At 40.4% G+C, this 8,113-nt stretch overlaps 1 long non-coding RNA gene across 1 annotated transcript; it reads right to left on the bottom strand.

The window, feature by feature from the left end:
* Positions 1-665: 665 nt before the first annotated feature.
* On the bottom strand, positions 666-2,904 carry LOC107310402. Its single transcript, XR_001553584.2, has 2 exons — positions 2,576-2,904; positions 666-786 (listed from the first exon to the last, which is right to left on the bottom strand). It is a non-coding gene; the product is annotated as an uncharacterized LOC107310402 (long non-coding RNA).
* Between the last annotated feature and the right edge of the window lie 5,209 nt (positions 2,905-8,113).

The raw sequence follows: 8,113 nt of genomic DNA, 5'->3' as shown, positions 1-8,113 counted from the left end.
ACCATTCGCCATGACTTTAAGCAGGAAAGATGGAGACATTTGCTACAATACACTGCAGCTTGCTGTGTCATATCTTAACTGCATCTCAGCTGTCCAGAGCAGATTGCTTTGGGGCTTTATTTTAAACAAAACTTCATGAGAAGTTATCACCTTTTTTTTTTCTTTTTTCTTTTTTTTTTTTTTTTTTCATGAAATTATACTTCTGTTTTCACAATCACCAAAAAGAAATTTCAGAAGAGCTATGGAGTCTCATTAATCTCCCCACAGCTCGGTCATACATTGAATGATGCTGTCACAGATTGCCCAAAACGTTTCCATGCTTATCGTCACCAAAAAAAAACCAAAACAAAAACAAAAAAAAAAAAAACCAAATGGATTGACTTAATGAGCCGGCAGGCAGGAACTTGTGGATGGAGCCAAAGTGTGCTACAGAATTACCAGCAGGGCTCACAGTGGGTAACATCTTTGGGTTCTGTTGTTTTCAAGTAGTCCCAACTGCTTCTCTGCAGACATCCTCCAAACCTTATCCTTCTTCTGGCTGCCTATGACACCATCCCACCGCTGATCCCTCTGAACAATTTTCTTCCATTCTCAGCATTCTCTCTTCTGTGTTATGAGTTTTTCCTTTTACTTGAAGTACTTACTCCTCTCACTGGGTGTTTTCCTGACTTACACTGCTTGAATTCAGCACAAAAGTACTGAAAGCAAGGTCAAGATTTCATGCAATTCTTCATAACATGCAGATGTGATGTCTTGAGCTGCACCTTGCTTTTATCTTCCTTGCTTCTGTTTAGAAAGGAATATGTTCAGTAAATATACAGTAAATGCATTGTTAATAGAAGTACCATAATAATATGAGCACATGAAAATTGTATTAATGATTTTGATAAGAGCATTGCCTTTTGGCAAAGGAGCTGTCGTTACAATATTGCTTTGTAATGCCAGAGATGCATGGGTTGACCTGTATACACCAACAACTAACAGCCACGCTGCCGTGCGCTATCAGGAGGAAAGAAGATACTGGCTGAGAATGGAAAGGAAAACTGTTTATTTCAGTCCACAGGAGGAAGTAGCAAAGCAACCAAAGTGAAAGCAAAAACCTTGCAAAGAGCACTGCATCTCTGAGAAGATGAAAGGGGGGTGTCAGTGATATCTTATGATTTATAGTAGCTTTGCAGTTGCAGGCTCTGATGTGTGAATGTAATGTGTTTTCCTAATAAGATGAATAAGTGCTCTGAGTTGATCCTTAAATAAATGTATAAAGTGCTGAAAAGCATGAGCACAGAGTATGGCTTAAGAAAGGTAAATACAGATATGAAATGACTGCTCTTGAGTGCGAGATGAGAATGAAAGAATGTAGTGTTCCTAAAGCGTTTACTGTTTGGTGAGAAGAAAATGAGCACACTGTCTTCAGTGCTACACTCCCTTTTTCTTTCTTCCTTTTATCATCTTGCCAAAATTGTTTGCTTTTGAAAAATAATGAAGTTTTTCTTAAATAACAACCCTACTTATAACTTAATACTTTGCTTCATTTCTTCAAAGTGCTCAGCAAACATTGCCAAGTCATCCTAACAATATAGTTCTAAAACACAATGATGAGATAGAGAAACTGAACCCTAAAGAAGAAGGGATTCAGCTGGGGTCCCATGTTTAAAGCTTCAGAGTGGTGCTGTTGGAAAAACTGTGAGGATAAGAATAAACAGTGCTGTTAAATAGCTGATAGTGGAATCAAGAGTGGAGCACTGGACTTCCTGCTTCCTCTGTTAATGCCGGAGACCACACAGCCTACCTGCAGAAATCTGTTTAATACATTCTTCTTTGGTATGTTCTTACTTTGCTCTATGAGCTTCTTGCCAATGAGTAATCAATTCCTGAGCTATCAGTTTAATAAGTTACACATTATGCCTCACTTGCACATTTTATCAAATGGGATCTATGATCCATTCTAAACACCTTGTGGGTTTAGAACGTGGTGGGAACCCAGTGTGACCTGGAGATATCCAAATGCTGCTGGATGCTCAATGGCTCCAGCAGATGGGTGTTTGTCTCCACAACTTTCTGATTAGGAAGATGTCCTTGTCTCAGAAAACTCGTTCCACTGTTGGCAAATGAAACTAAAAGAAAGAAGACTGCTTGTTCACTCTGGTAGGACTTCTACCAGTTACTTCTGTGAACAAACTGAAGTATGCTTAAAGGACAGTATGAGTGCATTTCACTCTTAGTACCTATGCTTTACATTTCTTTAAGGAGAGCTTTCAACCAAAAAGCAACTTACAGAAAAATTGCATTTACAACACACCCCAACTAAATGTCTAAGATTCAGGTTTGACATATCAGGTTTGACATGCCATCAATATTAAAAAACAAGAGTGTGTCAGAATAGGACAATTGCTATAAAGCATACACAAGATACAACAGAATACACACTCATCCTACAGTGTGGGGTAGCACTGTTGTCTGAAAATACGTCCTTCAGCTGTGTCGTCCCTCTGCAGATAATCCCTTCATTTGCATTTTGAAGATGTCAGAGAGCAATCAATTATTCATCAAAAATGTCTGAGAGGAATAGTTTTACCTGTGGTTGCTCTTCACCTTTGATGAGTTCACCAGATAGTGCTGGACATACAGTGAATAGGAAGCGACGTCTTTCTGCTAACTCACCGAAATAGAAAATCCAGCGTTCTGGAATTAGAACACTCCCTTGAGGACTTTGTGACCATAAACCAATAAATGGATTACATTCATTCACATGTGTTTTTCCCCTCTGTGACAGATAATGTGGCATGCCACAACTAAGGTAAAAAGTGGAATGGGCAAAATACAGTTTCTTTCATGTCTTACAATTCATCAAGTAGCACCAGGGTAGATGCCAAGACTTTCAGAATCTTGAATCAGATGCAGAGACTGAGCCTCAGAGGTTTAAATAAGGACATCAACATCACTGTCACAGAGCAGCAATACTCACAGCACAGCTGCAAGTGGGTAAAAATTGCACTGAAAGCACCAACTTGGGAGTATGAGGCAAGAATTCCCACAGTTTCCTTTCCTCCTCCCCCAGCCTGCAATAAAAATCCCACAGAACAGAAGAAGTTCTCTTTGGTTTGGATTTTAGATGTTAAAAAGCAGGTATGTCACTTTTACACAGAGTCTGATGTATTAAGTCTCAAATAACACAAGAATTCTTATATAACTCAGTAATCAGTGGACTCAATTGTTTAGAATATGCCAACAGTAAATGCAGGAGGAATTTATAATCATATTTTCATGGGGAGTAAGCCAAAACCCCTTCTACAAGTCAAACAAACTGCTTCACTTTTTCATTTTGGAGAGGTTCAAAACACAAAGAGATATGACAACACGTCTGATAAATTTCTCCTCTGGCATTTTCCCCATGAAGGTGACGCAAAGAAAAGTAGGAAGATTTGGTTGTTATGTCCACTGTGTGTGTTATCGTTACGGTACAGGTGGGTGGCTACACTACTCCAATGATAAAAACTCTGTCGGGAAAAAAAAAAATACAAAGAATTATTAGCGTCCAATTTTTCTGTTCTTCACTTCAATCTCCTCCACTTTTTCCTCCTCTCAGAATGTTCTTTTATTTCCAAGCATATCTTTCCAGTTGACTCCTTTTCTTTCTTGCCTAACTCTTTCAGATTCCCTCAACAATGGAAATTAAGTTGGGTTGACTGAATTGGTTTAAACACAATAGAAATACAGTTCCAATGACTGGAATTTAAAGGCAGATTTCCCCTGACTGATGTCTGCTAGTCATAGCTGTTTTGAGTCAGTATTTCAAATTTGTTTTGTCCTTATAAATCTATTTCTCAGGTGCTCCTTTTTCAAATGAGCAGTCCCACTCTCAGCAGAAGGAAGGGCAATACCTTTCTCATCTCCTCATGACTGACTCATGACAGCTGCTTTCTGTCCTCAGATTCCCTCCTCCCAGCTTTTTTCCCAGGTGCAGCACATTAGCTAAGGAATTGTAATGGACTGAAGAGTGACCCACGCTCTTGCAGCATGGTGGCCATCTTCAAGGGTCTTCTGCACACTGTGGACCCAGTTCTACTTGTGAGCCCTCAGCCTCGTGCTCCTGCCCTTTTTTTCTTTTTTCTTTTCTTTTTTTTTTTTTTTTGCCTTTTTTTTTTCTTTTTTTTGCCTTTGCTCACATTTTTTTCCATTTGCCCTTTCTCCTCCAGGGAGGTCCTAACACTCTGGTTAGCCCACCAGTGCCCCAGCCCAGTCCCAAGCTGAGGCAAACAAAAGCTTCACTGCTCCCCATTCATTTCAGCACAGAAGGAAGGGAGGGCAGACACCCCAGGGAGGTGGGATGGAAACAGCATCCATCCCAGGGCACAGCTGTGATTTTGTCTCCAAATGTGGACTGTTGTAGAGTGAATTAAGAAGCACTTTCCCAAGCCCTGCAGACAGGATGGTCTGGGCTCACACTGCTCTCTTCACCTGGAAATCTCAGAGATTCCTACTGACACTGATTCCACTCTCAAAGTCCAAACCCTACTTTGTTTTAACACTTTGGTTCACTTTACTATAGCCTTAAAAGCCAGGATCAGAGCCTACAGTTGTGCAAAACTGCCATTTTTTCCCCTTGTATTTAGGGCAAAGCAAGCCTTTCTATACTTGGGCAAACATTCTTTTCTTTGGTGATGAGGCTGAGATTTGTGCTTGAAACATACTTGGTAATACAACTTCAAGATGCTTGGCAAGGCTGAACTCCTGCAAAAGAATCTGATGTAAGAGAACAGATGAAAGCCGCAGCATAGTTGAAGAGAGTTGCAGAGATTTGATTGAGGACAGGATTTGGCCTCTACTTGCTGAACATTCGTGAGGCCAAACATGATATAGAAACTGTTTCAGTAAAATGTTCTCTGCTGAATCTACATGCCAGGGAGCTGAGCAGCTCCATTTATCACTGCTCCACCGACAGTGTTTGTCTTCATATGAGATTATAACTTTTTTCCATTGAACCCTCTGTCTGACTAGAAGTCCCTATTGATTTCTAAGGATGCAAAAAGATGTTTATAACTAAATCCATGTTATTTTTAAAAGGATCTACATGCTTCATATCCTTCTGCCCAAGTACAAGTTTGGATATTACTCTGAAGCCAATGACACTAAATCAACAATTAATTGCTACAGATAGGTGAGGCAAACAGGATTATTAAATGCTAAAAGCACTGCCTTTGGAATAGGGGAGCATCTGTGGCAGAATCCAAGCCTTACAAATAAGGAGGAAACTATGGAAAAAACGAGGCTTTGTGATATCACTGAGCAAAATTAGTCAAGGGTGTAGCTGAATCACTCTCCATCTGATTCATGTATTTTAGTTCTCGCATGGTGTGTCCTGAAGCAGCGCAAATGCCAATAGAAGGAAAAGCTTTCCACTATGTTTTCTCTTTGTTATTAAAAAAGATTCTAAACAATTTTTGCTTGTTTTCATATGGAAATTTTTCAACTCCTGAAATGAAGAGAACTCTCAGTCTCCTATCTGATACTTATTCTAGCTACACTCTTTTCTTCAAGAGATGATACTGATTTATACCACCAAACTAAGAGCACGTTAGCATTGCAAGCAGTCATTTTCCATCCAGCTATGCTTTTTTTGGAATGTAGCTGTCAATTTATCCTTTTTCAGACCCTGAAGGAAGTATCCACATTTATTCAAAATAAAGAATCCAAACTCTTGGACTCCTCAGAGCAAAATAAGCCAGAAGGTGGAGTTGCAACTGTAATTATGATCTCTTCAGTGCCTGAGGACAATGTCTTTAGTTAACTAGATGCATTCCACTGCTACTAATGCAGTCTGTTCATGTTTTAAAATGTTTATTTTCCCCTATCTAGTCATAGCTTTGAATGTTATTGACAAACATAAGCAATGTGAGCATCCAATAAGCATGAAATGAATCACTGAAAACATCAGGTTCAAAGAATGGGTTTCATAAACTACTAGCTGTTCTGTTATTTGATGTAAATGTGATAAACATAATGTTTGTTGCACCCCACTAATACTTGATGAGTTGTTTTAGAGTAGTGTATATGTACCTAAAATTGAAGCAGTCAATCTTTTTTCCATAGAAAAACACTTAAATTAAAGAGATCGGGGAATTATAGAGCTCAGAGAAAAAGTGAGCGTTTGTGCACATGAGGACTCAATTTGTCCTGAGAAGGTATGGGAACACTGCAGGCATGCAGCTCCAGAAGGACACCCTGCTGCCATCTGCTCTCCCATTTCTACAGTGTGGGTTTGATGTGGGTTACACCTGCAATTAGCATTACTCTGATGTTCTTTGCCACAAGTAAGTATTACTTGAGGTGGAAAAGAGTGTTACAACAGTGAGATAAAATACATGATGCAGAGCAACCGTGCTGCCCTTATTCTTCACTTTTTTGTTTGAAATGTGGTGGGAATTTTTTCTCGCTGGGAGAAGAATCTCCTTCTGACATGATATGCTGCACCTCCCTATCGGGATGTGATGAGCAGAGTGAAGGAAGGACTGGCTCAATGCTGCAAACGTCTGCACTCATTTGAAATTTGAGAACATCGGCTTGTTGCAAGTGTTTGGGAACGATTCTCAACTGTCAAGTTCATATGCTGTTATTTATTTCTTTTCCCTTGACAAAAGTTCCTGCCACAGATCTGAGATAAGCTGTGGTGCTACAGAACTAGTGTGAAAGTCTGCCTGCATTAAAGGAACTGAGAACAGTTCATTATTTAGCTACCTCTGAGACCACGCAGAAGTTCTGCTGTGCTACAAGGAGCTCAGCTCTGCCATAGGTTCAGGGACTCTCATAGGTGCAAAAGTGGTGGTAGGCTGAGTATATAGAATTTACACCACAGTGGGCTTTTTATTCTACATCCACATCTTCAGCAAAGCTGATGCTGTTATCTACTTTTAAAGCTAAAAGAGAAGAGCAGCTTAGTGCTTACATGCACAGGAGCCTGAAGACTTCAGAAGATGCCACCCAAATCACAGCCAAACTCAGGCTGAAGCGGGCTGCACTGGAGCACACAGAGGCTGGGAGGTAGCTAGCTGGGAGTTTCATGTGTCTGCCTGTCTGTCTGTCCTAAGGAACCATCACTGGAGAAGCTGTCCTGCAAGTCAACATATCAGAGCAGTGCGGCTCTGCAGCAAACATGCTCCGCACCAGAAACAGGCTCGGAAACTCTGAGTAAGAGAAGTGCCTGCTGTTTGTTTCTACTGCATTCAGAGAAACAAGATTCTGAGTACACGCTTTGTAAATAAACCAAAGGCATTCCTGACTCCTATCATCAATTTCTCCTCCTGATGGAAATAATCCAGTGAGTTTCCACTCAGTGATCGGGGGCAACTGTATAGAATGAACACAGGGACCAAGTCCAGCTCTACCCGCGCTCGTACTGGTACAGCTGGGCTCAGATCAGTGCAGAAAGCTCATCCCTCAGTGTGTCAGATCTGTGCTTTCTCTCACATTTGAATTTTCAGAACCAAAACACAGAATATAAAGGAACCAGCAGTTCTCACCCCTTTGGCTAGAATGAAAATTGCGCTTCCAGCAAAGTGAAAGCAAAATCGTATTTCTCTTACGGACCAGCATTTCTCTAACATTGGTTGTACAGAATTAGCCTGGTCAAATCCCTTCCTTGTGATTTTTTCCAAGTGCAAAACAATTCCCTTGTCACAGCAGCAAATTTGGACACAAATGCTGTGAGACCCGTTGGATAACAGGTAGTGAGCACTATGTAACTAAAAACACTTGTCCATCAGTTCAGGTCTTCGCAAAATACCCCAACTAGAAAAAAAGCCCTCAGAATAACTGTAAGAGCCACACACATTTCCTAGGACTGGAGTTAATTTCCATGTGAAGTGCATCCATATTAATATTATATTGAAGGCAAACACTAGCAGCCCTGAAATTTTCTATCTGTCTTTTATTTAAAAATCTCCTTTGAAAATTCACCTTTATTCCCATAAAAATGTTCTTTGAAGACACCTTACTCTTAGTCCTGGGATACCACAATAAAAGGAAGACGTAACACGCAGGCAGGGAAGTACCAGGTGCATTCCTGCAAACAGACTCGTGCCCCTTCATCTCATGCAGGATGACAGAGTATAGGTAA

Source organism: Coturnix japonica, chromosome 2 (genome assembly GCF_001577835.2).
Source record: "Coturnix japonica isolate 7356 chromosome 2, Coturnix japonica 2.1, whole genome shotgun sequence".
NCBI classification, from domain to species: domain Eukaryota; kingdom Metazoa; phylum Chordata; class Aves; order Galliformes; family Phasianidae; genus Coturnix; species Coturnix japonica.
The sequence above is the reverse complement of the archived record's forward strand: the minus strand, read 5'-3'. Positions and strand labels throughout refer to the sequence as shown.